The following is a 17490-nucleotide window of genomic DNA, read 5'->3' on the forward strand; positions in this document are numbered from 1 at the left end:
CTGACCTTCGCTTAGCATCCAACAATATTGCCATTCACATTCACTGTGGGGAAATCAGACCATAGATCCAAAGAAGAAAAAAACAATCCCTGGAATCTTACCATTCAGGATAACCACTATGCGTTTCTGAGGTGCTTTCCTCAAGGCAAGTGTGTACAAATGTGTATTTATTATATCCATATTTTCTAAACGGAAAACTGGAAAGAAGATAGTCTTTTGAAATCTACAAGTTGTGATTTATTTTTTTCAAAGTCTTTTCTTTAAGAATACAATGGGCTTGATTCTTTCCTTTTCAAACTCCTGTTTATACTCTGGGCCAATTTTCCACACTGTTAATATTTGTACCAGAAAGCTCCTTGGCATCCTCAATTCTAAGCAGGTGAGAGTCAGAATCACTCCCAATGGAAAAGGGGCCAAAGGATCCAGGATGAATCTTTTCCTTCTTCCCAATTTGGCCTCTGGTTAGTCCTGTAGGGAAGCAGGCCCAAGAAGACTGAATCACATCCATAAATCATGCCTCTGCTCTGTCTCCCCCTCCCCCTGACGCTGAGCCATCATCACTGTGGTACAAAGGATACCATGTACCATTGGGTCCAGATGGTACCCAATGCTTGTGCCATCTGGAAACAGGTAAGCTCATCACCATCTCCTCTTGAGACTAGGTGACCCAGAGAGAAATAGAAGGAACACTTAGACTGCGAGGGAGATTTAGAAAATAGACACCCTCCCATTGCCCCATTCAAACCAATTCTAGGCTCAGCTTGCTTCTTTTCCTAGATGAGAAGGAAGGGATAATTTTGGCAGAGCTGAGGATGGGAGAAGAGCAGAGCGTCTGCACAGCATCCCCGGCCTCCTCGCCTCTCCTCCTGCACCTCATTCTCACCGCCTGCCTGCCCTGCCACCCAGGATGCCTCCTACCACGGCCGCTTCAGCGAGTTCCCACTTGAAAAAAGGCAACCAGCAGGTGGGCATGGCCCTGTCTCAGGGTGAGGAAGCCCAAGCTATGCGTACCTGGATCGATGGTGTTAGATGAGTTGCCTGAGTGGCATTTTGATGGTTCTAGTACTTTTCATTCTGAAGCTCCAACAGTGACAAGTATCTCATCCTTGCTGCCATGTTTCAGGACCTTTTCTGCAAGGACCCCAAGCTGGTGTTCTGTGAAGTCTTCAAATACAACCAAAAGCCCACAGAGACCAATTGAAGGCACACCTGTAAATGGGTCACAGACATGGTGAGCAACCAGCACCCCCGGTTTGGAATGGAGGAGGAATATATTCTCATGGGCACAGACGAACACCCCTTTGGTTGGCCTTCCAGCCACTTCCCTGGGTCCCAAGGTCCATATGACCGTGGTGTGGGAGCAGACAAAGCCTGTGGCAGGGATATTGTGCAGGCTTACCACCAGGCCTGCTTGTACACTTGTGTCAAGATTTGAGGGACGGAATGCCGAGGTCATTCCTGCCTGGTGGGAATTCCAGATAGGACCCTGTGAAGGAATGGATATGAGACATCATTTCTGGGCGGCCCGTTTCATCTTGTGGCATGTATTTGAAGACTTTGGAATGACAGCAACCTTTGATCCTAAGCCCATTCCTGGGACCTGGAATGGTGCAGGCTGCCACACTAACTTCATCACCAAGGCCGTGAGAGAGGACAATGGTCTGAAACACCTTGAGGAGGCCATTGAGAAACTGAGCAAGCAGTACCTGCGTCTGAGCCTATGATCCCAAGGGGGACCTGGACAATGCCCGGCACCTAACTCGACTCCACAAAACCTCCAACTTCAATGACTTTTCTGCCGGCGTGGCCAACCCTGGAGCTAGCACCCACATTCCCAGGACTGTCGGCCAGAAGAAGGGTTACTGGGAATACCATCACTCCTCTGCCAACTGTGACCCCTTTTCGGTGACAGAAGCCCTCATCTGCACATGTCTTCTCAATGAAACTGGCAATGGGCCCATCCAGTACAAAACCTAAGTGGACTAGACGTGCAGCCATCAAACGCCTCCTAATACTACATCCCGCTCCTACTCTCGTCCCTCTCTCCATTGTCCTAATAGCTGTAACTCAAAGGATGGGGTATCAAGGTCTTTTTTTATTCCTAAAAAAAAGGAAAAGAGAGAGTTTGAAGAGCAGTAGGGTTCAGTGTTTAGTGATACCTAGCAAAAAAAAAAAAAAAAATTCAACACACTATGTATTTTGTAAGGGCCTGGTTCCATTTTGCTTTGCTTTCTTCAATATTTGGTGGCTGCAAATCTAGTCCAAGAATGGCTGTGCATTTGCAAAATCAGTGGTTTTGATTAAGTATTTGGACTTTGATCTTTGAATGGAATTAACCTTAAAAAGAAAATAGTGCTGCTTAGATGAAAGAAATTACCAGAAATCTCCCCTGGGCGGAGAGTCGAGTTACTTCTACCCCATGGCCAAGTGACTACTAAGGAATTTGATAATTACCTTTTCAGTTAGAATAGCACATATTCACTGCTCAGATTCAAGAATTTGTTTTAAAATGCAACTATAAATAGTGCAGGTACTTCCAGTTTCTAACATCAGTCTTGCAAATTTCCTGTACTTATGAATAGCCTGTTGTTCAAGCCACCCAACCACAGTCAGCAAATGGACTCGCGTGAGCTAGCACCCCTTCACCACCTTTGTATTTATTTAAGCAACTTGCTCTCAGAATAATTTAAGATGACTTTTTAAAATTACATGCTATATAATAAAGCAAAACAATAGATATACAAGAAAGATTTTAAAGGGGAAAACAAGAAAAAAAAACAGAAGATGAACATGCTAAGGGTGAAAATCAGTTCTGCAGGTTATGAGGATCTGTACGCTGGCTCAAGATTGCTTCAAATTTGAATATAAGCAGAGACTTCTCCGGTGGCGCAGTGGTTAAGAATCCACCTGCCAATGCAGGGGACATGGGTTCAATCCCTGGTCCAGGAAGATCCCACATGCCGCAAAGCAACTAAGCCTGTGAGCTGCAACTACTGAGCCCTCATGCTGCAACTACTGAAGCCCGCATGCCCAGAGCCCCTGCTCTGCAACAAGAGAAGCCACCGCTCGCCACAACTAAAGAAAGCCCGTGTGCAGCAAGGATGATTCAAGGCAGCCAAAAAAAAAAAATTGAATATAAGCAGAAAAAGGGGGAGACATGGTCAGTTATATGATCTATAGTGTCCATAAAATAAAAGCCAGGTGTTTAGGGGAAAAACAACTATTCCTGGAATGAAGAACTAAGAGAAATTTCTTCCATGACTCCTCATAAAGAAAACATTCTTACCAGAGATATGACAAGGAGTTCCATAGGTCCTTCTCTTACAACCTCTCAATGTAGGCTGATGACTTCTTCAGAAATCTGAGTTTGTTAAAAAGCATTTCCACTGGAGACCGAAAGCACATGGTTCAGATCCACAGCTGGTGTGATTCAAAGAGAGATTTTAAGAACTGAAAGAATACATAAACTGTATAACCTTCAGACCATCCTCATCAAAGTTTATTTCTCTAAACCAAGCATTTGTAAGCATTGTATGCACGAGTTTATGGATGCTTTCCCCCTAACCAACACTTGTGATGCTAGTTAAACATCACTCCATTTGCTTTAACTTGAGCCAAGTCAGGGGTAGGGTCAATGTCCCTGCTGGATAGTGCAGGGAAGTGACCACACCTCATCCCCACCAACCCCTTTCTCCTCTTACAGGGAAAAGTTACAATGTCACGTTCTCTCTTTTGCCCACTTTACTAACCATTCAAAGTCTAATTGGGCCCATCTCAGGATAGCTTTCTCATGCATTACTGCTTTTAGACAAGTAGAGCTCATGCCCCCCTCTTTTGTCCCAGACCCCATACCTTCTCTTTGGGGTGCTCTCCAGTCCCTCTGCCCACCCTATCCTCTTCGCACTTCCCAAACATATGGGGTTGACCAGATATCCTGAGGGATTCCAGAATTCATGTCTATGGAGTTGTCCTGGGGTTCTGGTTGGGTCCAGGTTTCAGGAGGACATCAGTGAAAGCAGATAACTCCTGCTGGCTAACAAGATATTCCTTTCGTGGGATTGCATGGGACTGGGCTTCTGGAATGGTGCTGACATTCTGATTTGGAGTGACTCACTCACATCAGACACAGGGAGAGTACAGGGCTCTGGGCTATCAGGAATCACCACTGACCATGAGGGTTGAGCCGTGTGGGTGCGCTGTGCTTCAGTTCTCTTCTGCTCCTTCCCCTTCCCGCCACCAAAAAGCAATTCAGTGCCAGGGGACCCACACACAGCAGGCGTTGCTGCTGACGTACACAGGCAGTTTATTTGTCCACTTTCTTCCGACTCCTACCTAGTGATCTCAGGAGGAACAATGTTTCCCTCTTTCTCTCTTCCTTCACTTTATTCCATTTGTCAACAAAAGCCCAAGCCCTAATCACATCTGATCAACTTAAACAGTGTGACTAATAATAATGCCTTACAGGGGCTTCCCTGGTGGCGCAGTGGTTGAGAGTCCGCCTGCCGATGCAGGGGACGCGGGTTCGTGCCCCGGTCCGGGAAGATCCCACATGCCGCGGAGCGGCTGGCCCTGTGAGGCATGGCCGCTGAGCCTGCGCGATCGGAGCCTGTGCTCCGCAACGGGAGAGGCCACAACAGTGAGAGGCCCGCGTACCGCAAAAAAAAAAAAAGAATAATAATGCCTTACAGAAGAAAGAGAAAGCCACAAGTGTAAAAGTCAAATTAACCATACTCAAATCCCAGAACCATCAACACCCCAACCCCTTAGAATATCTAAAGGTCCCATCCACAGTTCTAACAAAGCCTGCATCTACCTGTACTTCTAATAAAACTGCTCACCCTCACCACCAACATTCATGATAATTAAAAATGAATTCTTATTTGGTTTTAAAGTTCTTCTATTTAAGCACAGTTGGTGAAAAAGCAGTGTTTCATACTTGTACTAATTCCAAACAGGCAATATTTCAAATATATATGTAGTTAAACAAGTTTCAAGGATTAACTAAACCACATAGCCATACATGACATGGGTTTTTTGGGAAAATGTATTCCCTGTTCCCATCACCGCTTTATAATTGAACTTCTGGTATAGCAAGCTGGGTACTTCCTATCCAATGTCACCTACACACACGAAAAGCACAAACTAGGAACTCTGGCCAGCACTAGCAATGAATCATGCCTGAATATCTAAAGAAGGACAGACTCTTCCAGAAGCGGTCACTTCTGGAAGCAATGAATTCTTCCAGAAATTCATTTGAGATATCAGTGCAACAAAAACAATTACAACAAAAATTCTTTCATAGTGTGTACACATGTCCACACAACGCACCCACGCAGGTATCCACACATACCGCACAAAGATTTCTGAGGTGTGAGGGTTGGTTCAGGCATTAAAGCACTGACAGTTACCACAGGTTCAGGTTTATTATATTAAGACTTGTACTTGGGAGCATGGGCTTGCGTTGTCTCTCCGAGAAAGTGATACAGACATTGGGGAGAGCTGTATTCTTTTCCTTGCAGGCTATTGAGAATATTTAAACCTCTTACCAAAAAAATATATGGCTCATACTTTTGCTCATGAAAATATAGACATGTGTCTGTATGAAATTAAATTACTATTGATGGGTTTAGTATAAAATGGGGGTGAAAGAGCAGTGAATTAAAAGACAGGCATCCTCAATTCCAAACCAACTCTTCTACTGACTGTGTGACCCTGGGTAAGTCATCCCATGTGTCTGAATCTCGGTCTGCTATGCTGTGAAAGAGCAGGGTTAGGCCAGAGTCACATCAGAGAGACCTTCCAAGCTGAATGTCCAGGACTTTTCCCTTTGACCATCCCCAAGTCACTTCAGGCTGTTGTCGTGTCCACACAGGCCCTTTGGCACCAGTGCCGAAGCTGGGAACCTCTGACCAACCTCCTAGGTAAGAACTGAATCTCATTGTCACTTTGGCAAATGTCTGTACACTCTCGCCTCCCTCCTCTTTCTCCAGACATTTGGTGGCCTCCTGTGTACAAAAACTCACAGACCGTTGTGCTGCCGAGTATAAACAGAGCGATGTTCATACCCTGAAACCGCGAGGGAACAGCTGATAGTATTGTAACAAAAGGCAGGAAACTTGGCAAGCTGGTCCAAACCACACAGCAAATTCACAGCGTGCTGCTCACCCACGGCAGGAGGAGTGGGGCTGTTTCCCGAGCTGATGATTTCCCCTTTTCTCACCTGCCAGCTCAGACCCCTGGAGGCCCAGGCAGCAAGCCTGGATCGAGGATAAGATTGGATTCTTCCTCTGGCTTCCAATCCCCTGGAGCCTCTAGCGTTGGGCGGCCCCTGAGAATGTTCACCGGCTGCAGTCTTGGCCACACAACACTCAGAAAAAGCCCCTCCTAAGTCCTGGTATTCCTAGCACAGAAATGCAACCTCCAAGACTAAAGGGGAAGAGAGGAAAGCTGGGTGAAATGCTGTGTGTGGCAGGGTTCCTCTGGAGGGTTGAGTTACACTTTTATAGTTCTAACAAGTTATGGATGTGTTTCTGCCACACGCATCTAGAGGCTAAACCAGGGTACGCTAAGAACCCAGAACTAGGCCTGCGTTGTGGGCTGAATTAATTATTCTACCACTGGATTGGAAGGCCCAAGCAGGCCAGGGTTTTGTCTGTCTTGCCCACTGTTGTGGGTGTGGCTTGGCATCCAGGAAGTCTTCCATAAATATTTGTTGTATACTTGTCAATTAACCAAAAAGCAGGTAGCCTTTGAGTGAGAGGAAGTTTACTTTTTTTTTTTAAAAAAAATAGTGAATGGGGCTTCCCTGGTGGCGCAGTGGTTGAGAGTCCGCCTGCCGATGCATGGGACACGGGTTCGTGCCCCGGTCCGGGAAGATCCCACATGCCGCAGAGTGGCTGGGCCCGTGAGCCATGGCCACTGAGACTGCGCATCTGGAGCCTGTGCTCCGCAACGGGAGAGGCCACAACAGTGAGAGGCCCGCGTACCGCAAAAAAATAAATAAATAAATAAATAAATAAATAAATAAATAAATAAATAAATAAATAAATAAATAAATAAATAGTGAATGGAGGGTCTGGCCAGAGAAAAGATGACTACAGTCAAAATGAAGGATGTGGAAAGGGGCCACTCTGCAGGGCAGGGCAGTGTTGTAGCCTTTCCAGAACCACAAGCATGCACCCCAGGAAGCTTGTGAGCCACCCTAGGCTGCTGTTTGCCTCCCCAGCTTTAAACACATTACATACAGGGGGAGGCTATTAGCTCTTGGGGTGTGACATGGTGAAAGTTGCTGTTTGTCTCAAAAGGCCCAGCCTTGGAAAGGAGCCCCTGGTTAGCTGAGAGCTGGGCCCTCTGTGGGGCAACTCTGACCAGGCCAAAGCCCTCGTTCCCGCTGCTCCTGAGATGGTGGTGGGGTAGCAGCAAGAGTGGAAGAGAGAGGAGGCCAAGAAAGCCTCTTTTATTCCCACTCCAAGCCCACTCCCCATCCCCATTGTCTGAGATCTTTCCTCCCCAGGGTCCACAGGAGCAAATCCCTCCAGCTCTTCCATGGATAGCTCTCTCCTCTTTGGTTTGTTGCTAATTTCTGGAAAGAAGGTTCTGGGACCTGAGATTGTCCTATACCCCCAAAGACTTTCCCACCAAGGGAGGTGTGAAGGTGCTGGGATCAGATGGTGCCATTAATAGCAGCCAGGGTGGAAACCCCCCCAGACAGCTGGCCTTGTGAATTTCACAGCCTGTTAAGTCTGGTTGGTCTATCCTGAGGGCTCCTGACATCAGGTCCTGGCAGGAGAATGCAGGCAGGGGCGTGGGGGGACATATCTACCTCTCCATCTGCTGAAATTGGTTCTAGAGCCCAGCATGGGCAAGTTCATAGGCTTTTGAGGATTCAGTGAGCTAATGCACGGGCAGCGCTTAACACAGAGCCAGGGAAACAGGCATGCATTCAACAAATATTTATTAACAGTTACTCTGTGCCAAGTACTGTTCTAGGCACTAGGGAGACAACTCTGAACAAAATAAAATCCTCTTCCTCTGGAGCTTCCATTCCACTGAGGGAGGCAGACAATACTTAAACAATATATCACGTGCCATGAAAAAAATAAAGTAGGGTGAGGGGGTGGGAGGCTTCCATCCAGACTGGAGTGTCAGGTAAGGCCTCCCTGAAGGAGGCCACAGAACAAGAGCCACCAGCACTCCCAGAGGTGAGGGAGCTGAGTCTAGAGTAGGACGTTCACTACAACGTGTGGCTGTGCCTTAACGCAAAGTGGGGTGTGTTGGGGAGGGGAAGAGGAGGTGGGCTGTCATTATCCATCCTTCTTCCTTAAAGAGAGCTTGGTATAGTTTGAATGAACTTTCCAGAAACCCTTCCCTCACCTGTTGCAAAGGAGCCATTGTCCAGAAGAGCTGCCTATTAAACATTGTCTCCAGCGCTTCAAACCAGCATCACCGGGACTTCCCTGGTGGCTCAGTGATTAAGAATCCACCTGCCAATGCAGGGGACACAGGTTCGAGACCTAGTCCGGGAAGATCCCACATGCCGCGGAACAACTAAGCCCGTGCGCCACAACTACTGAGCCTGTGCTCTAGAGCCCGTGAGCCACAACTACTGAGTCCGTGCTCCTAGAGCCGGTGCTCGGCAACAAGAGAAGCCACCGCAATGAGAAGCCCACGCACGGCAACAAAGAGTAGCCCCGCTCACCACAACTAGAGAAGGCCCACACCCAGCAACGAAGACCCAACGCAGCCATAAATTAATTAATTAATTTAAAAAACAGCATCACCATCCCCTATGGGTTGGGAGGGGGTGGCTCCTGCTGCCAACAGCCAGGGTCGCCCAGGTGCTGCTTCAGTTTCCCCAGGATGATCAGCTTTGGGAAGTCTAAACACCAAACCATTCAGATCGAGCTCTTGAGCTGACACTTTCTGCCACGTGTCCTTGTGTGGGAAAGTTACGTCACCTCTGTGAGCCTCTGTTTCCTCTTCTGCCGTGGGGAGATTAGAAATGGCACCTACCTTGGGGTGGCCGTGAGGATGATAAAATGTGATAATCCGGGAAAGCACTTAGCACAGAGCCTGGCACACATAATTGTCTCAGAAATGTTTCTCACAGACCCCAGGCCACGTCCTTTATCTCACTGTGTACCAGACTCTTGACGTCTTCACCTCTCTGGTGCCGAGGTGGCTGTACCCCTACCCAAGGAGCTGAGAACCGAAGGCCACTGATAGTACGTTCTTGTACTAGAGGAACAGGAAAACATATTGGAGAACCTGACGGAGACACTCGTTCTTCTGGAAGAGCACTGAGTCTCAGGAACCTACTGTTTTCGCCACCTAGCTTCTATTTGTGCTAGTTTCAGGAATGGTTCCCTGATTTCCCCTGGAGAACCTGCTCCCCCACTCTCAGCGCCAAAGCCTCAGATGGAGGATGGGATCTGGCTTCTCACCCAGTCAGCACACTCCATTCTCCGCACCACAGCAATTGGTCTAAAGACAGATGGGGCCCCATAGAAACCAATGCACATCAGGCCTGGACTTGTGTGGGGTGGAGAGAGATGTGCTCTCCCGCTGAATTGGGTCTCAGAAAATGTGAATTAGAGGCCCTACAGGTTTCTTCCTCCTTAAAATTAGCATGCCTCTATTAGTGTGAATTATTATTTTATTTTATTTATAAATTTATTTATTTTTGGCCGCGTTGGGTCTTCATTGTTGCACGTGGGCTTTCTCTAGTCATGGCGAGCAGGGGCTACTCTTCGTTGCGGTGTGGGGGCTTCTCATTGCCGTGACTTCTTTTGTTGCGGAGCACGGGCTCTAGGCACGCAGGTTTCAGTAGTTGTAGTGCACTGGCTCAGTAGTTGTGGCTCACGGATTCTAGAGTGCAGGCTCAGTAGTTGTGGCGCACGGGCTTAGTTGTTCCGCGCCATGTGGGATCTTCCCGGACCAGGGCTCGAAACGTGTCCCCTGCATTGGCAGGCAGATTCTTAACCACTGCACCACCAAGGAAGTCCCTGAATTATTATTTTACTATTAAATATAATTTAAATACTAATGTGGCATTTATACACCAATCCCATCAGCCATTCGTTGAGGACTGCTCCTAGGAGATGTCCAGATGTCCAGATGTCCCTGGCTCTCTGGCCTGTCTTGAATGTGTGCAAGTGGTCTCTGGTGGTCCGAGAAAGGCTTCAGGTAAAGAGAGGCAGATGTTAGCAATTGGAAATTGAGCCAGCATTCACTGAAATGGGAAAGGACCAAGGGAAAAAGGATGAGGAACCTATAGCATCTGCTAAAGTGACCATCCCTCCATGTGGTTGGGGTGAAGGTGAACTTGCCCTCTTGGGCCATGTCCCAGATCTGGCCAGTGAGAGACCCCTCATTCCCTTGGTCAAGGTTATAGTTCTGGTAGGGATAGGGAGTGGTTGCTCATGACCCAGGCTGAGCCAATCAATAAACCTCAGACCTGAGAATTCTGCTAGAAATATTGGGCAAGAGATTTCTAAACTGAGATGATGTAAGCCTGGGGTTGCCAGGGACCACCACAAGGAGAAAGCCTGCTGGAAAATGAAACTAACACAGACTAACCCAGAGCTGAGAGATACTGAGTCCTGATGAGATCATCTGAATACCTGGATCTAGCCGGGTCTCAAACTCATGCCCTTGAACTTTTTAATTAGATGGAACAATAAATTCCCTTTTGTCTTAAGTTGTAACTTGAGTTGTATTTCTATCGATTAAAACTAAAATAGTTCTGACTAATACATAGGGCAATCAAGATTCTCCAAAACACGGTCCCAATTCAAGTATCTATTGTTATCTTTTACAGTTCTTCGGCTCGTACCCTGCACTGCTTCCAGACTTGTAACTGACTGGATCTCCTTTGTATACACACGCCCCACCCACTCCAAGCATCCCTCACCTCATTCCCCTCCTCCAGGACTGCCTATCTAAATCCTACCCATTGTTCAAGGAGCAGCTCCAATCCTGTCTCCTCCAAAAAGCCATACTGACCAGCCCACAGCTCTGCACCATTCACGTGATGCTTCTCATAACGTGGTTATTTCTGTACTGTTGGTGCGAGTATGTTTTCCTGACTCCCCATCAAGACTAGAAGTCATGTGTAACTGTGTCTTGCACGATGCCCATAATGGACTAGTATTGCTTATGCAAAACAACATCCAGGTTGACTCAAATCTCTTTTTGAAAGTGTCTTAAAGCTAAATAAATGGATGACAGTTTGGGTTGGTCACGTGAAGAGCTTAGAAGGCAAGCACTACTTCTCTGTTTTGCCTAAGACCAACTGAGTGGAATGCTGCTGAGGGAGACTGACCAAGGAATCTATCACTTCACCCACACACGGGGCACGACCTTTTCCTGAGCATCCCAGGCTGCAGCTCACAGACCTCTGGTAGCAGATATCTGCCATTCCCAACTTCTCAAGTCTTTGCGTAATCTCTCCACATTTTAAGGATATTTACGTTGAGTGTGTGTGTGTGTGTGTGTGTGTGTGTATAGACATTTCTCACCTTCCTGGGTACAGACATGTGGCTTAGATTTTATCACTTAGATGCACCCATAAGAGACTTTGATTTGGAAGTCAGCTGAGGAAACAGGAGGGGTGTGGGCATACTTCTGGGAGGTTTCTGGGAGTGGAGGTGCAGTGGCTGCGCCCTGCCTGCAGCAGGGGCAAGCATGGGTCCGCGGTTGGCAGTGGCAGCCGCTCTCTACCAACCCAATCCTGCAGGGTGGTTCCAGGCACTGTTCCTAGAGGTTCAGCTTAAAACCTGCTCCTCCAGCCCTTCTGACAATTCTACGAGCTTCCCAATGTCCCCAAATAAACTCCTTCCTGCTTAAACCAGCTAGAGTTAACTCTGTTGTCTGCAACTGTGTGCTCTGATCAGTGCAATACTGATGTCTGTTGTGTGACCCGGTGGCTTTCCCCATGTCCCAGGCAATAGTCAAAGTTATGTGACCTCTCTTGGCTGATGGCCAGCCTCAACTCTTCTAGAGGTCGAAAGCTCTGGAGCTTTTGGATTTATCTACTATTTCACTCTTGGAGGGAAGAGATGGGGTTTAGCAACAAGACCAGGTGGCCCTGGAAAATCTGCTCAGGTTCCTGGCATTCTGGAACTTCTTCCTGGTCTGACTGGGGACTTTCCCATTCACCCCAAAGGTGACTTTTAGTTGTTTAGAAGGTTTCACTAAATAAATACGAAATCACTTTGTGTCTCATAAAGATTTTTATGGCACCAGAAATTCAAGATTTAAAAAAAATAAAAGCAAAAACCCAAGTCTCTCTCCCAGCGTGAGGCTGCCTCTGACCCTACAGACCAAGTTCCTCTAGTTCAGGTTCCTCTTGTTGGCTTCTGACTCAGCTAATTTTCCCCTTTTTGGGCCGCTTGAAGACCTTTCTCAGCTCCCCCACCCCTGCTCCTGCACAGCTGCCTGAATCATATTTTCCCCTGGAGTGGCTGGTGACTTCCCAATAAAACTTGACCATGTGTCTGCAAGGTCTGGGGTCTGGAGCTGGGCTTAGGGCTGGGGGTCAACCTTCATAAATGCTTTTTCTCTTCTGCCTGATCCTGAATTCTAATGTAACCCTTTCCTCCCTCTGCTTCCCACTCTCTACTCCAGCCGGCTCCAGACTAAGCCAAGAATTCCCCAATCAGCAAGTTCGGCTGCCTGTCCAAACTTTATGGTCTCCTTCAAGGGTGCCATGGGGGACAAGGATACCAGGCAATTGGGATTCCCCAATTCTTCTAGTGCAGAAACACATGCATTCTGGCTTTATTTCCATGTGGCCACCAAAGACACTCCACAGGAATTCTTCCCTATCACCCTTCTAGTGTTTGTTCATCAAACACTTATTCCCTAGAGAAATGCTCTGGACTGAAACCCTATAAGAGGATAGGTTCAGGATGGCTTGCCTGGGTCTGTCGCAGAGAGGCTTTTGTGGACAAGTCCTGGCCAGCAGCTTAAGGGGAAACAAGGTCCCAGGAGGCCCCCGACTGTGCTCATGTGACCCTCTTGGCTCCGTTACAAGGACATCCTGTTCCTCTTGGAGTGATGGCTCTACTGAGGAAGTGACTGTGTCATATCTGGGACAGGAAAAAAGCTATTTCAAGTCTTGAAGTAATCACTCACTCAGTTAATGCAGCCTTTTCAGGAACCGCTCAGACAGTAGAGAAAGATGAAACTTGAGGGAGGGTAACTAGAAGCCGATGTTGCCACAGCAAACCCGGACCACCCTGGAGGGAGAAGATAGGCAAGGGATTGCCATGTCACTCCCATGTGACGCATGTTTGCACAGCCATGAAATGATGGCAGATGGAGATCAATACACATGACCCCCAAGCCAAGATGCAGAGGCCTCTCCACACTTCCATGTAGGCAGGGAAGAACGGGAACATCCTCAAGTTCACAGCATCCTTGCATTTCAAAAGCACATTGAGCAACAGAATGGTACCTGAGGGCTGTGAAGGTCCCTCCTTGGCTGGCTAGGGTCCCCCGTATGCAATGGGAGAGTTGAGGGGCCTTATTTGTATATTTCCTTCAGGAATTCTGGGAGTCAGACCCAAAACTTATTTCCTCATCACTAGGGTAGACTGGGGGAAATAAGAATTACATTCAGAAAACTCATGGACCCACACATAGTGACCAGTCAATGGTTTGGCCACCACTCTTAAGGAAATAAGAGAAGGGGGAAATGCCTTATCTCTGGAGAAATCATCTGTGTTTTCAGCATAATGCATTACCTGGGCCTGTCTGCCACATTGTAGGTGTTCAACACATACATACTGGGTGAATGGGTTTATGTTTATGTGTAGAATTTTTATGTCATTCTACGTTCTCATTTTCCTTAAGAACAGAGACCATACAGCTGTCTGAGTCTTAGGGTGGTAGAGACTCTTGAGTCTGTATTTCACTTCTCAACAATGAATTAGTCAACCATGACAATTTTCTTTATTTGCCTAATAAATAAAAAGGAAAGGCAAAGAAAGGCAGAAGGGTGATTTACTATAAGTCTGTAGAGCTCTGGGTTTACCTCTAGGAAACCCTGGCCTCACCCAAGCGGTCTCTCCATTATCATGCAAAATCAAAGAAAAATAACATTTCTCCCAGAAACTCCAGGGCAGTTGTTTTGAACATCAGATTGGAGATGGCAGATATTTGACATGCTTGCTACTGCTTTATATTCTGTGCCCATGACAGACATCACTAATCAATCATTATAATGCTATATCACGGACCTTCAGAGTCTTTCTCAACATTGCATTCCAGGCAGCCACTACCAATCGAATGGGATTCACACAAGAAAAGAAATCAACTTGTCATCCTTGCTGTAGCCCATGACAGTATGTGATACTTTGGTATCCCAAAGCAATCTGGAGATCTCACGATACTCTTCATAATAACAGTGAACACAGAAATTACAGAATTACAGATCTGAAAGGGACCTTAGAGATCATCTAGTTTAATTCAAAATACAAGATGAGCCTGGAGCATCTTGTATTGCAAATGGGGACCCTGATGTCCAGAGAGGTTGAGCAACTTCCCCAAGGTCAGAGCGTTAGTTAATGCCATTAACATTCCCTCACGTATGTATAGTGCTTTAGCGATAACAAGGTATTTTACCTGAAGCATTGCGTATGATCATTCACTCATTTAATAAATATTTATTGAATTCCTACTGTGTTCCATGTACTGTGCTGGAGACTAGGAAATCAGCAGTCAGTAAAGAAAAGAAAAAGGGTTGATTCCTTCCTTCCAGTTAGGTAGGGAACCTTAAAATAACTCATGATCTGGGCAGGACAGACACTACTCTCCTCACCATTTTAGATACTAGGCAGATGACAATTAAGAGAGGATACGACTCTAATAAAAAATGGTAGCTCTGGACTTTACAAGATCCCTCAAATTGCCACTTTTAGATGTAGTCACTACTGTGTGACATGTAAGGATCAAATTTCCAGACCCTCCAGTCATTTTTTAAGCAACCCTCCCCCTATTTCTGGAGGTACAAGGTATGAAGGAATCTTCCTGGATCTACCTCTCTATTCAGGAAACAGTGGTGAATTCTCCCAACGCTGTTTAAACAATTTCAAAGGGCTTTTTTCTGAAGACCTCTTCTCACAGAGTGATGAGAAAAGCACAGATATGGCAATGCAGAGTCTTGGCTCCTGTTCCCGCTTATGTCTCTCACCAGCAGGTTCACCTTGGACAAGTCACATCACCCCTCTAGGTCTCAGTTTCCCCATCTGTCAGGGAAGTAGTTGGAGCCATGAGATCTCTAAGTTTCCTTTCCCCTGACACCTGACAACTCTGCCTGATCAACAAAAGGACAAGTGGCTCGGCCATGCTCGACCTTCTCATTTGACCAGACATCCCATGTAACAGCTGTCTTTGCGGCCCAGGCCCACCCTACAGACAGCAGCTCCAGGGAAGGTAGTGTGGTCCAGCATAGCCCAAAGTAGAAAGTTCTAATCATGGACCCAACTGATCATGTGACCATAGGCAACCAATCCAACCTCCACATGTCATGGTTTTGTCCTCTCTCACACAACAGTAATGATATGATCAAAGGTGAAGCCAGATGTGGAAATGCTTTGAGAATATTAAGATGGGATCAAGAAAGGAAAAAAAGAACTGACCTCAGTAACTTTGGAAAATGATGTTTTGACTGGGCTAAAGACAAAAAGAACTCTACAAAAACACAGTATTTTAGTCCAAATTTTGTTTTTCTTAGAGATATGGGTTAGCAATTCTGAAACTACATGTACAACAGGGTTGAACAAATAACTATATAATATACAGACAATGGGAGCCAGGTTTCTTACTGTCAGAGAAAGAAGTGACAATGAAGAGAGAGGGAATGCTAGAATGAATCCTGCAGTGCTGGATCAGAGTTGGAGATATCAGTATGAAGTCATTTTTATTTACGTATATATGCAGATAGACAGATACTGAAATAAATACAGATATGTGCATATACATGGGTAAGTATACATATATATATTTCCTAACTCTGTCCACAGAGAGGGTGTAGAAGCAGTGACACCCCAGTAGCAAAAAGCACACCAGGAGCTCAGAACTTGGTTTCTAAATCCATTCTCCAGTAAAGGGCTCCTCAGAGAAAAAACTGATTGTAGGGCTGGAGCAGGGAAAATACATGGTGAGGCTGGAGCATCTTATAGTACCAGAAAGTAAAGAAAGGGAAAAAAATGGGGGATACATCAAAAGGACACGGGAGCCAACCTGAAAATTCCCAATGACCAAAGCTGCAACAATTTGAGAAACTATTGGCTATAACTCCAAGAATAAAGTAAATTCCATGAGTCCATGCTGATGTAAATAAATAATTGAATAACCAAGCCATGGAGAAGAGACAAATCTTCTTTATATGTGGATTCTTCCTCCTCAAAGGAGTGGAGCTTCATATCCCTCCCTTTGCAAGTGGGCTGGACATGGTGATTCACTTCCAATAAGTAGAGTCTAGAAAGGGAAAAACAGTAACTTTACAGTGGAGAAAACTGACAAAGCCACCTTACCCATGTGATCAAGGTTAACCTCACCACTGATAAGTCATATTGGTGTCATGTACCATCTGATATGGTGTGAAAAGCAAGGGCAGTTCACCTCTGTGGTATTCTTCCAGAAAATCCATAACCCTGGTCTAATCCTGAGAAAAACTCAGATAAATCCAAATTGAGGGACATTCAGTAAAACACCTGAAAGCGTCAAGGTCATGAAAAATAAGGAACAACTGAGAAACTTTCACAGATCAGAAGAGACTTGACAACTAAATGCAATATGGTATCCTGGAACAGAAAAAAGACATTAGTGGGAAAACTGGGGAAATCCAAAGAAAATCTGTAGTTTAGTTAATGGTATTATACTAATGTTAATTTCCTAGTAAAGTAACCCAGGGAAATGCTACCTGTAAGAAAGGATCGTTACACCTGCGTTCAGAGGTAAGGCTGGAATCCTAGACCACTAACTACAGGATGCCCATCACAGTGGCCAGGGACCAGATATGCCATTGTCTGAAACAAATTCTAGGAGAGGACCAGAGTTAAGGGAGAACACCTTGAGTGAGAGTTGATAGCCGTCAGGGTGGGAGATGGAAAACTGTATGGGGCCTTCCCAGCCCTCACTCATGTCTCAGTGACGTGAACAGGCTCCCGCAGGAAATCATTTCTGTTCTACCACTCAGTTCTTTACCTCTAGGCAAAGTCATTCTGTGGAAGCTGTTTCTCTGAAACGGGCCTGGTTTGTGATCAGAATCTATTGTCAGGGAGAAAAAGTTCCTTCTCCCACACAAATGCCAGGCAGTGGATGGTGCCAAATGGTCACAGGACCCTCATTTTCTGCAACAGTGATTGCTTTGTGTAAAGGGGGCAAGATGCCAGCGCAACTGCTGGGGAAACAGCCGGCTGCATCAGAGGGCTCCGAGCTTTGGGGAATTTCAGACTGAGATGGGTGGAAGAAAAAGAACTT

General features: G+C 46.3%; 1 pseudogene; it reads left to right on the plus strand.

The window, feature by feature from the left end:
- Positions 1–907: 907 nt before the first annotated feature.
- On the plus strand, positions 908–1977 carry LOC112394855 (glutamine synthetase pseudogene; annotated as a pseudogene).
- Positions 1978–17490: the final 15513 nt, after the last annotated feature.

This window comes from Neophocaena asiaeorientalis, unplaced genomic scaffold (assembly GCF_003031525.2).
Source record: "Neophocaena asiaeorientalis asiaeorientalis breed wild unplaced genomic scaffold, Neophocaena_asiaeorientalis_V1.1 scaffold49, whole genome shotgun sequence".
NCBI lineage: Eukaryota > Metazoa > Chordata > Mammalia > Artiodactyla > Phocoenidae > Neophocaena > Neophocaena asiaeorientalis.